Here is a 16,560-nt window from a genome sequence, read left to right on the forward strand (position 1 = left end):
AGACGGAGGGGGGGTGGGGGGGGCACAAACAGGATTAGGAGCGCCCACGGCTCCGGGCATTCTCCGAGGATTTGGGAGTGTTACTGCAGCTCGGCTGGGCCGCCGCGCCTTAATTACCCCGCCACCAGGGGGCCTCGCACCCGCCCCCTGTGTGTGTGTGTGTGTGTGTGTGTGTGTTTACATGGGAATAATCCCCGAGACGGTCGGCTCCTGCAGAACCCGACAGACGTCCTATGAACGCACTGCATTCCAGGACACGCCGCGTCGCCGTGGGAAACAAGCCGTGCACGCGTGTGTGTGTTTTTAAAACACACATCGAGAGGTCAGAGGTCACAGACGCGAGGGCTGACCAGGACAGTCGCAGAGGGTCGAGATGTTACAGTTCCATTCCTGACGGGTTCCTCCAGGATCTCCAGCTTCAGTCCAAAAACAACCAGTAGCTTAATTGACTTGGTTTTCTCCGTGTTCTCCTGCTTCTCTTGAGGTTGTCTTTTGTCCAAAAACAGTCAGAAGCTTTATGGAGTCTCCATGTTCTTCTACCAACCTTCTCCTACCTGGGTTCTGTGTGTGAGTGTGTGTGGTATATCTTGGTTTCCATGTTGGTTTCATCTCCTGGGTTCTCCAAGTTCTCCAGCTTCAGTCCAAAGACAGCAGGTCCTTCTGAGGGTCGTGAACTTTGGTACGACTCCACCGAGGCCCTGTGATTGACAGGTGAGCGTCCGGGTCAAGCCCCGCTCCTGCGAGCGGCGTGAAGAACGGGCCGACCCGCGGAGATGTTTTCGGTTGTCTGTGACCTCATCATCTCAGAGGTGTGTTTAAAATACTTTGTCGTCAGATCCAGTAAATTGTAAAAGGTCTCGGTTTTCTGTTTTGAATCAGGTTTCGGTGATAAAACCCACGAATAAAGAACAGATGAGTCGCCCGGGACGACCCCCCCCCCCCACCGTTAGCGATGCTAACAAACACTAGCCGCTAAAAGGTTAGTCCTAGTGCTTGGATGCTTGTTCGTCACCATGGCAACGCCGGCCCAGGAACCTGACCACACCTTTTTTTTTTTTTTCCCCACCAAGAGCGCACACATCTCAGAAACTGTCTTTTCTTACAACATGTTTACTTCTTCCCCGCTCCGGGTGTGTTTCCTGCGGCGCCACCACAGCGCCCCCTGCAGGGGTAAACAGCAGCGCTAACGTTTTTTGTTTTTTGTTTTTTTTTTGCGGTGCCTTCAGGTGCTTGGTTCCTCCTCGGAGGACGGAGCGTCGGGCTTTATTCGCGAAGATTTAGGACTCTGGATGCTAAATCCAACCTCGGGTCCGACTGGGGAGGAAAACACGCTGCCAATCGTGAATGAATGCCAACATCTGGACGCCGCCTCGCGTCGGCGTGTGCCCGGGTGTGTTTTCCTGTGTGTGTGTGAGTGTGTGTGAAGCGTGGGCATAGACAAAGGTAGGCCTGTGTGTCCCCGCTGCCGATCGCCTGTGGAAAATTCCTTGTCAGCGGCGTGCCAAGGGGCCCAGAGAGGAGGGGGGAATTATCATCCATGATTTTTCCTTGGGGGGGGGGGCTGGAATAATTCCTGTGTGTGTGTGTGTGTGTGTGTGTGTGTGTGTGTGTGTGTGTGTGTGTGTGTGTGTGTGTGTGTCCAGCTCAGTAGATGTCTCCTCATCATCCACTCGTTGTATAGGAGTGACAGGGGACAATGAAGGTTAGCGTGCAGGGGCTCATTAGCACCTGATTTTAGGGCTGCAAGTGGGATCTTCTACTCAAAATGGACGGTGATGCTTGCAGGTCCAAGTGGAGCGGTGGAGGAGCATCAAGAACGTGAGGTACTCTAGCAGGGTGAGCAGCACCAGAAACCTGAGGAGCAGCAAGAACATGGAGATCACAAGAACAACTCCAAGTTTGAGGACCACTATGACGGTGAGGAGCACCAGAAGGGTGAGGAGCACGCGAGACCTTCCTCCCGCCCTGATGCTCTGAGGTGAACCAACCAGACGGATCTCCTGCTGAACATCTGGGATCTGATCCTGTCGCGTGTCTCCTCCTCGGGCGCCGCCGAACCGCTCGTCCTCGCAGGATTCTTCTCGCCGCCCCTCTCCTCGTCCTCGGGCGCTTCACCTGCTTCCCCTCCCGGCCTGAGGTGTCAATCTGGAACAGGTGTCCCCTCACACACACACACACACACACACGTATGTGCACACGACGAGTGGACACGCTACACTGGCGGCAAACTTCCAGGGCCGGAAGAGCCCGAGTGTGCGAGCCGGCTAATGAGCACACCGTCCCGCCTCCGACCGCCATTGATAATGGAGGACGGGCGCTTGTTAGCGGTGGGGGAAGCAGGGGTGTGTGTGTGTGTGTGTGTGTGTGTGTGTGTGTGTGCGCGCATACACACACGTGCACGGCTGGCGGCGAGGGGGCGAAGCCTGGCTACACCCCCTCCCTTTGGAGACATTCCTGAAGCACCTGCACTCGCTTAATATTTTGGTGTGTTTAAAAAAAAAATAAGCGTCTCCTCGCCGCTCGCTGCCATGTTTGTCCGGAGGTGAGCGAACTTGGCATCGATCGCCTGATCGATTATCAGTTTCACCCTTCGTCACCTCCTCCTCCACCTCGTGATGTCGCTGTTATCATTGGCCGTCACCGTGACGACAGGATAATGATGTAAACATAGCTAGCCGGTTAGCTCTCATTCGCTAACACACCCCGAGATGACAGCTAAAAAAAAAGTCATCAGGGGTAATGAAAGTGTGTGTGTGTGTGTGTGTGTGTGTGTGTGTGTGTGTGTGTGTGTGTGTGTGTGTGTGTGTGTGTGTGTGTGTGTGTGTGTGTGTGTGTGTGTGTGTGTGTGTGTGTGTGTGTGTGCTGAATCATGCCAGAGTAGACCCGAACCACATGATGGCGTGAGGATGTGATTAATATACTTGATTTAAAAAAAAAAAAAAATAAAACAAAAATGCAGAGAAGCGGAGCATCTCCGGGGTAACAAATTGATGCTAGCTGTTAGCTGTTAGCGTACTAGTTCTCAATTATTTTGCCCCCTCTGCCACTATAAATAGGAGTATAAATAGTAAAAACTATAAATAGTGTAATTTGTCTATAAAACTGTACACCTCTGCATAGCATTGTATACTTATTAACATTAAAGAAAAGAAATATCAACTCGCAACATAGAATAACTTTATTAACATTGTTTTTTTAGTCTGTCACAGAAAAGATATAAAGTGCATCAACTTGCCTGAAATTTAAAAACATGAAATCCTTGTGTAAATTAGAAACATTTTTGACCGACTGAACCATTTTATACCGAAAACTAAAATTGAAGAAAGTCAATTAATAAATTCTAATTGATCAGTAACATTAACTCAGAGCACAATAAATAAACTGCTTTAACCTTCAAAACAAAAATGAATCAATTTGCTGGAAATCGAAAAAAATGAAATCCATTTAAATCACAAAAATGTTTCGACTGACTCAACCATTTGACACTGAAAAATAAAATCCAAAATAATAAGAAATTCAAATTCATCAGCAACATTAACTCAGGAGCACAATGTCTAAAGCACTAACCTACAAAAAAAATGAATAAGATAATTTGTAGTGACTATTTTTATCATCCCATTCCTAATCCATAGGGTTCAGCACGACGTGGGTCCACCCTTTGCTGCTTGAACAGCTTCACCTCTTCTGGAAACCACGAGGTTCAGGGGTGTGTTTACGGGAATTGTGGACGCTTCTTCCAGAAGCGGCGTTGCGAGGTCACACGCTGATGTTGGACGAGGAGGCCTGGCTCTCAGTCTACGCTCGAATTCATCCCAAAGGTGTTGAGGTCGGGACTCTGTGCAGGCCAGTCAAGTTCACCCAGACTCTGTGGTCCATGTCTTTATGGACCTCTCTTTGTGCACCGTCATGTTGGAAAAGGAAGGGTGCAGCTCCAAACTTCCCAAAAATGGGAAGCATAGAATTGTCCAAAATGTTTCGGTATGCCGAAGCGTTTGTCGTTCCTTTCACTGGAAGTAAGGGGCCAAGCCTAACTCCTGGAAAACAACCCCTCCACCAAACTTCACACTTGGCTCAATGAGGTCATACAAGTCATACAAGTACCGCTCTCCTGGCAACCGCCAAACCCAGATTCGTCCATCAGATTGCAGAGAAGCGCGATCTCCACTGCTCTTGAGTCCAGTGCTGGTGTGCTCTACACCACCGAGTGGTTGGTCGGCGATGGAAACCCATTCTGTGAGGCTTTCTGCGCACTCTTCTTCAGCTTGTCTGAAGGCCACATGGAGTTTGCAGGTCTGTAGCCATTGACTCTGCAGAAAGTTCGAAGCCTCGGCTTCCGCTGACCCCAAATGCCTCCATGTTCTTCCTATACAGTTGAATGTGGACTATTTTGGAGCGAGGAAATTCCACGACAGGTAGTATCCTATCACCGAGTCCTGAGAGCGACCCATTCTTTCACAAATGTTTTTAAAACCGCTCTGCATGCCTAGGTGCTTGATTTTATCCACCCGTGGCCACGGAAGTGATTGGAACACCTGATTCCCATTATTTGGATGAGTGAGCGAATACTTTTGGCCATGTAGTGTATGTGTTAGCATAGTCAGAGATGGCTAGCGTTGCGGTTTAGCTAACTGGATCTTGATGTTGCTCCGAAGAGGGTTCAATTGGACGGTTCACTTGTCAATCAAGGCTTTTTGGGGACAGAAAAACATGGCTTGTATGTCGTGATTTTAGCGAGTAGCATGGTCGTTTCCGCCTCATGCTAAAGTAGCTAAGATTTATAGAGCCACGCCGACGTCACGTCGTCAATGCTAGCAAAAGAATTAGCATTTAAACACAGGTATTTCAAAACGTCAACAAAAACAGAGCGAGCATCTTGACTCCCGGCGGCAGGCGGGTCTGTTGGGTGGCCGTTTCCTCGCCACGCCGGCCGTGGCCCCTCCTCCTCCAGGACGCAGAAGGTGAGCTGGACGGCGGCCCAGACAAATGTGGCGTGCGTTCCAGCCGGGGGGGTCGGGATCCCCCAGGCGGCGGCGGCGGCAAACAAGACCCGCCTTTGTCCAGCAGGATCTGCGTGTGGTTCGCCGTCGCCGAGGGTCGTAATCACCTCGACGATCGGGGGGGGGGGATCCTAAATCATGATGTCACACATGACGCCTCAGCTAGCACCTGAGTTTGAATACCAGCTAGCTTAGCCTAGCTTCCCAGGCATAATTGGCTGCAGTGTCAGTCCATGGCTAATGCTAATGTTATCTTTTGTGAAATCCTCCCGGTCTGTTTTCCGTCAGATAATTCACAGCAGCGTGGGAGGAGGGGGGGGGGGGGGGGGCGATGATGAAGACGTCTCACTGGGACGGAGGTGTGTGTGTGTGTGTGTGTGTGTGTGTAAATCCCCCTGAAAACATTTTTCTGGATGGAAGAGATGTTTCCAGGCTGGTGGGGGTTTGGGATCGGGGTGTGTCATGACCTCCGCCCCCCCCCGAGGGATCCACCTGTGTGGGGGGGGGGGTCTGTTTATTATCAATGCAATGCATTATTGCATCATCCTAGTGAGTGGTCTGACCCCGTCTGGGGGGGGGGGGGGTAGGTGACCCCCCCCTCCCTTCCTGGGTGGGGGGGTGGACCTGCAGAGGCAGGCCCGGTGGTCCGGCCTTGTTTACCCGTCCTGCTGCAGGCGCAGGCTTGTTTAAACAGAGTGGGTACCTGCATGTTTCCCCTCGGCCCCGTGGACGTCATCAGGCCCCCCCCCCCCCCCCCCCCCGATGGAGAGCGCCCCATTACGAGGGGGGGGGGGGGCCAGCACAGAGCCCGCCCCGGTCGTTTGACCGGCTCGACCCGGTGCCAGAAAAAACGGCGAAAGTGCATGAAAATGTCTTGGCTTCCCGCCGCGGCTCTGACTAACGCCTGGAAGCAGACGTGTGTGTGTGTGTGTGTGTGTGTGTGTGTGTGTGTGTGTGTGTGTGTGTGTGTGTGTGTGTGGGAGGGGGGGTGCTGCCGGCACCATTATCACTCCATCCATCACCTGAACCCCCGACAGGTGATCCTTACGGGAACCGTGCACGAACCCCGTGTGCGTCCTGGCTCATCTTCGCAAACACCACATGACTTCCTGCTTCGTCTCGGCCTTCGTCCAATCAGATCCCGGCTTTTTGTATTTTGATTTTCCTCCTCGTGCCCGTCCACTCTGACCACTGGTTTATAGACCCCCACCCGGCGGTCAACCTGTGTGTGTGTGTTCAGGATCAAATAAATACCCGTATTCAGGCTGGTTGCCATGACAACTGCCACACGATGACATTTCAGGCGACCAAAACAAACCCGTTTCCTGTGATTTCTCCGTCCCGCCCCTTCGAACGTTGACTTCCTGATCCTTCATCTGGACCTTCATCCAGGTCCAACCCCCCTGAAGGACATCGCCTTCTCAATCATCTTGACGTTTTCCACTCTTCTCTCTTTCCCGAAAAGAAAAGTTATTCCTCCTTTCCCGCCGCGGAGGGGTTCCACCAAGCCCCGCCCCTTCGGCTCCCGTCCAATCAACTGCCTGCCAGCCGGTCGTCCTCGGCGACGGGGCCTTTTTCTGAGATGAAGGTCAGATTTTAAAACCGCAATTTAATTTGTTTTCCGCCGGGAACATTTCGGGCCGCTTGGGTCAAACACTGTGTGAGTGTGTGTGTGTGTGTGTGTGTGTGTGTGTGTGTGTGTGTGTGTGTGTGTGTGTGTGTGTGTGTGTGTCGTCATCCTAGGTGCTCTTTAAACACTGCTAAAGAATGTCCAGACCAAAATCACCCTGATGGACTTTATCTGCTGGAAACTTCTCCACTATCTGGAATTCCACCCCCAGCTTGACCCCCCCTGAACCCTCCTGACCCCGGGTCCGGTCCGGCAGCAGATCTGGGGTCTCGTGAACCCCCCTCCCCTCCTGGCGCCGCAGATGGAGCGGAACAAGCGTCGCTATCTGGACGCCATCCATCCTCTGGCCCTCGCCTGCAGGTGGCGCCCAACCCTGATGATGCCCCGCATGCATTTCCAATAAATACCCCCCTTTTTTTGTTGTTTTTTTTTTTTTTATCTTTCTTTGTCCCCCTTCCTCCTTGCCCCCCCAACCTTTAGCTCCGCCCCTTTCCTCTCACTCCAAAGCCCGGGCGGCTCCAAATGTCAATGATGTTAGTTTAGCCATTGTACACGGCTGGCCGCGCCTGAATGGCTGACTTGTCCCCGGGCCAGCCCCCCGACAATGGCCTCCTTTCTCACTCTGACTTGTTCTCAGCTCCCCCCCCCCCCTCACACACACACACTCACACACACACACACACACTCCGTCAAGAGAAGCTCTCTCGCTCTCACTCTTTGGCTGGGAGTTGGACCAGCGGAGGGGGGGGTTCGGCCAATGGCGGTAAATCTGGACGGGGCGAAGCGTGTTTGGCGAGGAGGAGGCGAATTTATGGACGCGGGGCGAAATTCCTCATCCGAGGAGCCGCCCCCCCCCCTCCCGCCGCCGCCGCCGCCGCCGCCCCAAGGGGAAGGAAGAATGCGGCGACACCGAGCCGAGGGGGGGGTGTTGTTTCCGAGGAGGTGGATTCGAGTCAGGCGACCGCGCCGATCCGGAGCCAAGATGGCGGCTCATCGGGGTTTGGCAGGTCGGACGATGGCGAGATGTGGGCCGGACGCCTCCTCTGACCTCCCGTCCCGCCAAAACAATTGTCCTTTAAGATCAGATGAGCGCCTTCGCCGAGCAGCGAGAAGGTCCTCGGTATCGTTCCGGTGTCGCTCACGAGTGAATGAATGAATGACATCCGTCATTCATTCGATTTTAAAAGCTTTTAGCGTAGCGGCTGCTAGCGGGCCGACGCTAGCCGGCTCGAAATGCATTCATTCATTCATTCAGTGTCGTCGTTGAATCCGTTTGCTCACTGGGATTAGAAAGATACCGTGTGTCCTGGTGCGGGTCAGAGGTAGCTTAGCATAGGTTGTCTTTGTGTTCCCATGGCGATTCCAACAGGAAGGATTTGTGTCGCTAACGCTACAACGCGGCGGGGTAAATTAAGTGTAACGTTACAAAAGTCTAGGTAGAATGAGTGGAAAAATAATGTTGTTTCTCGATGGGACGGCGGCGAGTGCTGCCCCCTACTGGCCGCCGGCGGTACTGCGCCCGTCCATCGTGCACATCTGGAGGACACATGGAGCGAGTCAAGGGTCGGCCGGCTCTTTTTTTTTTCCTCCTCTTTCTTTCAAATAGAGATTAAAGGGGGAGGAAGATCGAGGAGGAGGATGAAGCAGCGTCTGCAGAGCCTTGCTGGGCGGCGCCCAGGTGTGCGTCCGCCGTCCAACTGCAAACCTGGAACGGCGGTCGGTCCTCCTCGCTTCTTCTCGGAGAGTCGCCCCCCGCCGCCGCCGCCGCCGCCGCCGCCGCCGCCGCCTCCTCGCTCTGCTCCGACATGTTTCCCTCTGCCGGCCCTGCATTCCCGTCTTTGAGGGGGAAGCCAGAGGTCAGGGACCGTGACCCACCCTGGGGGAGGGTGAAGAACCGACCCCCCCGTCCCTGAGATCTGCTTTTAAAGATGGACCTCCACCTCCATCCCTTTATTTTGTACACACCTGAGTCCCTTCTTCTGTCCGCGGCCGGCTGACAGCCTGCAGAATGAGCCTCCGGATCCGGTTTCCCGCTCTTATTTTGGATTGTCCGGATCAATAAGGGCTCATTGTGCCTCCGGGGCTCCTCCAGCAAACCCCCCCGCTGGGATTTTGTTTTTCCCAAAGTTGTTATTTTGCATCCGGTCTCTCTTTCTTATTCACCATCCCGACGTCTAATAACATTGTTATTACAATGCCGGATGCTTTTAATGAATTTCCCCGTGAGGGATTAACAAAGGATGAATTATTATTAAATAATAATTCCCGTGCAGATATGAGAAGCTGCCTCCAGTGGTAAAAAATCTGGATTAAATCCCCCGTCTGAACCCGGCAGCCATATTCTGACCTCTTAATTGAATTAATCGCTGCGTTAACGTGCTAAATTTATGAACCTTCAATTGTTTAATTCTATATAAAAGACAACCCGCAGCATAAGATCGTTGCCAGCTGTTAGCGGCGACTAATAACACATTCATTTCTCTAATTAACACGTCTTAATTTGCGAAAGAGTCGCAGTTATTTTTTTTTGATTTCCCATTTTCTTTAAATTCCATGAAGGTTTCGACTTTCGGTAAATCTCGCCGGCCCGGACAGCTGGTGATTGTTTGCTGCTGATAAAGCGTCCGTGTGTCTGGATTGCGAACTCTCTCCGCCGCCGCCGCCGCCGCCCCCCCTCCGTGTGCGTCGGCTCGGCAGGAATGTTCTGGAGCCTCTGCAGACGATCCCAGACGGGAGAAAATGCGCAAAAAATCCTCCTCCTCCTCCTTAAATTCCTGCTCCGAAAACGGACATGTCTCCGAGAAAGAAAAAAAAAAAAAAAAAAAAAAAGCGCGCTTAATGTGACGCAGGTCCAGGTCTCTGCGCCTCGATGAACTTTAGCTTAGCATTAGCAGCGTGCAGCTAGCGCCGATGCCAGGGGGTCCACCTAGCAAGAGCAGCTAGCCGGTTCGCTAATGTTCTAGTTCCTTTGAAAATGGACTGACCCATTAGCGTGATGGCTAACGCACAACTAGCTATAGCTACCCGTCATGGTCGATACCCCATTTGGGGTCGCCATGGTAACAATTTTATATATTAACCTGTGAAATTTAGAGAAAAAAAAGGTAGTGGTGTGTCGTTACGCCGTGATGTGTCACCAACACCGAGACGTCGTCATGGATACCAGTGGACGTTTAAGGGTGAATCCGCGACCTCTTTGCAAGCGTCAGAATTTGGGATTAGCATGACAGGATTCCATCCCTTAGCAAGAAGGGAAAAAAAAATGGCGTGATGACGATGGATGCCCCCCCCCCCCCGCCACCACCATCATGGAAGTCTTTTGTGTGAACGGAAGGGGGGGGGCGACTGAAAATACTTTTGGGTTCTGAGAATTAACCCTCCAGCCCCTGGGGCTGTATTACAGCGTAATTACATGGTTTCAAGTTTTCCTTCACTCATATTTAGCCCTGTAATGGTTTCGCCCTGGTAAATACCCCGGTCCGGCCGGCGCTGCTGTGAAACTGTAGCTTTGGGGGGGGAACGGCCACCGGCCCCCGCGGCGACGGATTCAAAAATATCAAAATATATCCCGGTTTTTCTTTCTAGGGGGAAAAAAAAAACAACTAGCCCAGGGTTCGAGGCGGGGCCGACGCTCGTCCGAAATAACTGCAACTGACAGGGGCGGCGCAGATGTTAGCGGTGGTTAGCAGCGGTTAGCGGTGGTTAGCAGCGGTTAGCGCCGCCGCCACGCAGCAGGAGGGTCCCCGGTTGGATTCCCACGGCGGGGGTAAGCGTGGGGTTCTCCAGGTTCTCCTACTCATGGAAGACAAGGTTCCACATAGTTCCACGTTTCTATATGCAGCTCTGTGATTGGCCCTCTCGCCCAATCAATGTGTGCGTCCCGTCCAATCAGATGCCCCCTCTGTCCCCCGCTGAGGTGGAAACCCAGTGGCCCCGAATGGAGTCCCTGAGGAGCCCATCAAAAACCGCCTGCTTCACGAGCGTGTGTGTGTGTGTGTGTGTGTGTGTGTGTGTGTGTGCTGTTTCTTTTAACTCTCGGGGCCAGATGCCAGACTGGATCCTCACCACCGTGCCATCTGCCCTCCGGCTGGCTCCGGTCCTCCGCCGGGCGGGAGCGCTGCGACATCGTGGCTCTATCTTCCAGGGATGATCCCCTCTTCACCTGCAGAAACAGTGTTATTACTGTGTTATTACTATGTTACTACTGTGTTATTACTGTGTTATTACTGCGTTACTACTGTGTTACTACTGTGTTATTACTGTGTTACTACTGTGTTATTACAGCATTCCTTCCCCTTTGACCATTCGGGGGCGATCGTTCTGGCTGATTTCATTCTGGTTTGAATTCCATATCGGCTTAGCCGGTCAATTCAGCTGAGAAGCTCGGACGTCCTCTGACAACTAGCGTTAGTTTTACCGCGCACTTCCTGTCACATGGGTGACGCGGAAACCTTTTTTTTTTTTTTTTCTACCACGCATCTCACACACTCTCTGACCTGCAACCTCCCCATCACCTCGCTTTCACACACTCACCGCTTCTCCTCCTTCTCCTCTTCTTCCCCCCGTGGTCTTTGTTTGAAAACAGCTTTCAATTTCCTGGGCCGCCGTCTTCAAAGGGCGGCGGGAGGAGGCCGGGAGCGCAGTGACAGCTGGGAGGCAGGAGACGCCGCCGCCGCCGCCAGATCAGAGGTTTCCAGTTTCTCCCCGCCGCTGACATGCTGCGATCCTCTGAGCTGCCGCTCACACACACACACACACACACACACAAGGGTTAACTACAACAAAAACAACATTAAGAAAATATACTTGAGTGCTGCATGCTTTGAGAAACACACACACACACACACACACACACACGTGTACCCCCAATGTTCCTCTCCATGTTCTCCATCTTCAGCTCAGAAGCCGTTAGCAGGTTCATGAACGACTGAATTGTGTGTTAATGCGTGATTGGACGACTGTATGATTGACAGCTAATTGGTCTGGGCTAAACTCCGCCCCCTGCTCCAGTGACAGCTGGGATTGGTCGCCCGCTGGAGGCTCCGCCCCTTCCGGGTCTCTCCAAACCGCACTTTGATCGGGTTCGTAACGGCGCTCTGGATCTGACGGGTTGTGTGGCCCCCGGTGGTCAGTCCAGGTACTGCAGGCCGGAGCCGAAGGACGCCAGCGACGCCTTCAACGCGCCGGACAAGCTGCTGACTTCACCGCGGCGCCCGCCCGAAGCACCTGCCCCGCCCCGCCGCTCGCCGCCCTCCGCCCTAACACCCTCGGCTCAGGCGCTCGCAGTGACGTAGGAAAATAATCTTGTTCAATTTACATAATGTGTTGACTTTGGAAGGGACACCGGCCTGCTGGAAGCAGCGCGAGAACCTCCCCACCACCACCACCACCACCACCCCCAACACGCTGGACTGATTAACGCGTCCCGACGGACTCCGAACATCTGTCCTCCCCTATCTGTCCCCCCTCCTCCGCCCGCCTTGGCCCGGCGCCGCCTTTTATTGGCTTTGTTTTCTCTCTGAGCCTCTGGAAGGCCCCTTGACGGCACTACAACGGTACCTTCTCGGGAGGCCCTGGAGACAAAGCCCCTTTGGTGCTACCTGGCAAAACAACCCATGGGTGTTTTGCGAAGGATTGGCCGGTTGTCCGAGACCCCCCCCCTTCCTCCGCCCCCCCGCCCCCGCCCCCCCCCCGCCCAAGAGGCTACGTTGGTGTTGCTTACCTCAGCCTCACCTCCAGGGTGCTGACGGCCCCTCTTGTTCCCGATGCATCTCGCGCTCCCTGGGACGGAGGAAAGTTTGACGATGGGTATGGAGGAGGGGGTGGGCGGCGGCGGCGGCGGAGACAGTAGGGACGCGAGTTTGGGGAGGGGGGTTGAAGAGGGAGAGGCGGAGAGAAGGGGGAATGGTCTTTGTTAATCCCTCCACATCTGGCTTCTATTGGGATGTGGGGGCCGCTAAAATAATGTTTTTCACCCTACAAGCCTCTCTGTGCTATAAATTACCCGCCAGCCACCGGCTGAAACTCCTTCACCCTCCACCACCACCCCCACCTCAACTCCTCCCCGCCCTCCTTTCCTAAAAGTTTCAGCACCGCCGCAAGCCAAACCTAAGAAATGTCTAAAAAAAAAAAAAAAAGCTGTTGTGTCTTGATGTCTCTTCTTGCTCCCGTCCAGTGGAAACACCGATGAAGACGTGGCGAGAGGAGGACCACGTCCAAAGCTCGACAACGGCTTTGCAAGGAAAAGGACAGCTGGTATCCTTGATGATATCACGTTGTGCTTTGAGCCGCAGAGCCCAGAAGTTGTACCTGAACATGATTTTCCTGATGCTGCGCCGTCACATTGAGGGAGGTGGAGGTCCTGAAACCTCTCGTACCTTCAAACTGGGCTCTCCATAACATCTAACATGTGTTGTCCCTCTGAGGGACTCATTGCTGAACCTCCACATCTTCGTCTCTGCTCCAAGTCCACCGTTTCTTCCTCAGACAACATGTATGGTCTCACCTCCATCTTGTTGAAGTCCATCACAACCTGGACCGCTTGAAGGCACCGTGATGCGTTCAAGGAGCACCGGGTCAGAAGTTCACGTCACACTCTGAAACCAAGCTTCGAGGAGACACCGATGAAGTCCAAAAATCAACCATGACTTTGCACGGAAAAGGACACCTTGGTATCTTTGATGATATCCCATCGTGCTTTGACCTGCAGAGCCCAGAAGTTGTACCTAAATATGATTTTCCTGATGCCGCACCGTCACATTGAGGGTTGGAGGTCCTGAAACCTCTCGTACCTTCAAACCTTGCTCTCCATAACATCTAGCTTCGAGGAGACACCGATGAAAAGCCACGTCCGAAGATCGACCGTGCCTTTGCGCAGAAAAAGACACTCGGGCATCCTTGACGATATCCATGAAGCCATGAAGTCGGACCAAAACATGAGTTCCGCGATGTCGCCGGAGCTTCTGGAACCTTCCTGGTCGTCCATCTAATCCCCCCACCTATAGGAATGTACCCTACATGTGCCGTATTTTTTTGAATACCGCCTCCCAACCCAATCAGATGCTCAGCGGCGGTATGGCCGGACATGTATGACCCGTCGCCGGCGATGAGCAGAGGCTCATCGCCGCCGGCGGGGCTATGCAGAGTTCAATGTGCAAGGGGGCGTAAACTCAACGGGCGTGCACGTATGGAGCTGGAGACATGGGGTCTTAGGTGGGCGGAGGGCGGAGGGTCAGAGCCTCCTCACCAGTAACACCAATTAGGTAAATAAGAGCTGACAGTGTGGAGGATGAAAGGGAGCGCAGAAGCTAATGCACCAAGCTAGGGGGGAGCGATGGAGGTGGTGGTGCAGCTGGACCCGACCGGAGGTCCGGCTTCCAGGTGAGACCCTGTTGGTGGTTCTGCTCTTTGGAGGTTCTCCGGAGGTTCTCGAGGTGGCCGATGTTTCGTGGTGTTGCGCTTGACGTGGCTCAAGATGGGCTTTCTCTGAGGTCTTCTGCAGTTCCTGTTGGTGGGGATTGGGTTCTTCTTGGTTTCTGCTGGTGAGATCCATCTTCTTCTTGTTCTTGTTCCATTTTCCGGCCTCCATCTAACCTGCCTGTCCTCCATCTCAGTCCGACCTCATCTCCAGAACATCCAACACGCGCCGTCCCTCCGACGGCCTCGTTCCCGAACCACATCTTCATCTCCGCCTCCATGGTCTTCCTCAACTCCCCCACACCAGACCATCACCTCCATCTTCAAGTCCGCCGCGACCCGTTCAAAGGCATCGTGATCCGAGGGTCAAAAGTTCACGTCGCCCTCCAAAAAATCGATTAGGGACGGATTATCGCAGTCGCGGGATTTGACCTCCCGGGGCGTCGAGGAGCATCGAGGTATCTTGTATCTGATTTACGCCAGGAGGAGTCGGTCCACCTCCGATTGTCCGAGGAGCGGCGGCCCACATGTCAGCACGCCGTAACCCGAGCCCGAGGCGTCGTCCCCACGCCGGCGCCCATCTTCTCACCCCTCCAACCTCCACCCCACCTTCTGATCCATCCCAGAACCACCTCCAATCCTTGTAAGGTCTGCAGATCCCTCAGGTGTTGACGGGTCTCGCAGAAATGGCGTTCGGTTTAAAGTGTGTCAGGGATAAGAGTGTGTGTGTGTGTGTGTGTGTGTGTGTGTGTGTGATGAGCGGAGGCCTTCCCTCTGCAGGGGTCTAAGGTATCAAAGCCAGGAGGACGGCGAGGGTGGATGCGGCAGGGTTCTTCTCGGGGAGGGGGGTCGGGGTCGGCTTTTGTTCCGGCGCCTCCGCCAGGATCGCCCCTGAAAAGATCCCCGATTGGTCACGGCTTCTGATTGGCTACCGCCGGCGAGCAGATGTTGGGGCTGCAGCGGGTGGCGGCGAGATGCGTCGGCGGCGGCGACGGCTCTCGTGCACAAGGCGGGGGGAGGACTTGCTCGCTCGACCCGAAAACGCTCTGATCTTTCCCACGTCAAAGATGGACACGAACGCCTCGCCGCGGAACCCATGTTTGTTTGTGAAACGTATTAAGAGCTGGACTAATCCACTTGAAGCCGTCACGGGTGTGTGTGTGTGTGTGTGTGTGTCCTTCCTTTCAGCCAATCCAACGGCGGCTCCAACTAGCGTGCGCATGCTAACATCCTATTACACAGTTACGACATTGTAATGAGACTATTACACATGTGTAATAACACATTTTCTTTGACTCTGGACGCTCGAACGTCGCTTCATCTCCTGATAATAGCGTGATGGCGTGCCGTGAAGGGGTTGGAGATCCCTCCGCGGCCAGGTGGGGTTCTGGCAGATACGTGAGCTCCGGACCTGAATCAGTTCCTGTTCCAGTTTAATGACCCGTCTGGAACGTCCTCCTCCTCCTCCTCCTCCTGACGAGAACTTCTTTTACTGGAAAGAGCGAAGAGATAAGCAGCAGGAGGAGCGAATGTTAACCATCAGTTGCAGATTAAGTCGGGTCACGAACCCATCTCACGCCCACCCGCTCCAGAAACATCCACCCGGATCCTGTAATTCTGCAGAAATGGAGTTCAGCAGAACATCTTCCTGGAAAACCTTCTGGGGAACCTTTGGAACCACCAACCCGCTCCGGTTCTCCAAACCCTCCGCCTCCACTGGACTCTGATTGGTCCGGACCTGAAGATCACCTGAAGATCACCTGCTTCTTCCTCTGCGGCTCCAGGCTCAAACAGGAAGTGAACCCCGCTGATGCATCATGGGAAATGTAGTTCTTTATCACAGAGCCGCTCCTCCAGCGCACGTCGGCATCGTTTCACCGCGCGCTTTTTCCAGACCCCCCTTTATTTCGCATTGAATAAATTGTATTTATTATTTAGATTCAATTTAATTTATTTTTCCAATTTTCTGAGCTCCTCCTCCTTTATTAGAATTATTTAAATTTAATTTTAAATGATTTCCACCACCCCGAGCAGCTCGCGCCGTCACGCCTGCTTCTCGTTAAGCTTTTCTGCTCTCACCTTTACCCCCCCCCACCGTTGTTGTTTTTGCTAATGATTAAGATGAAACGTGCACGTGCACGCGCACACACCCTCCGCAGCTGACGGCGGCCCCCAAAACACATTTATGGGTCAATTTACTGACTTTGTGTTTTTTTTTTTTTTTCCTTTTCTTTTGCTCGCAGGGAAACAAAGCAGATGTGGGGCGGTCGTGTCGGCACGGGCTCGCCGTTTTCTAACAGCCTAGCCGAACGCTAACCCCCCTCCACGCCGCCGCTGGACGCCTGCCACCGAAACGAGGAGCAGCCGGAGCGTTTGATCCGAGGGCCGCCGGGCAGGTGTTCTCGGCAGAGCCGCCGTCCCGTCAGAAACGGCGGCGTAATTATCCCTACGCCCAATTTGGACCACGTAAACATCCACAGATATGCTGTCACGCCGCCAGATTGGGGGCGGGGCTAC

At 53.6% G+C, this 16,560-nt stretch overlaps 1 long non-coding RNA gene across 1 annotated transcript; it reads left to right on the forward strand.

Moving 5' to 3' along the window:
• The first annotated feature begins 6,557 nt into the window (after positions 1-6,557).
• On the forward strand, positions 6,558-16,304 carry LOC147224136 (uncharacterized). Its single transcript, XR_015107503.1, has 3 exons — positions 6,558-6,585; positions 11,213-11,316; positions 16,287-16,304. It is a non-coding gene; the product is annotated as an uncharacterized LOC147224136 (long non-coding RNA).
• Positions 16,305-16,560: the final 256 nt, after the last annotated feature.

This window comes from Fistularia commersonii, chromosome 18 (genome assembly GCF_037954325.1).
Source record: "Fistularia commersonii isolate RoL2024-O1a breed Wild chromosome 18, RoL_Fcom_v1.0, whole genome shotgun sequence".
Lineage (NCBI taxonomy): Eukaryota > Metazoa > Chordata > Actinopteri > Syngnathiformes > Fistulariidae > Fistularia > Fistularia commersonii.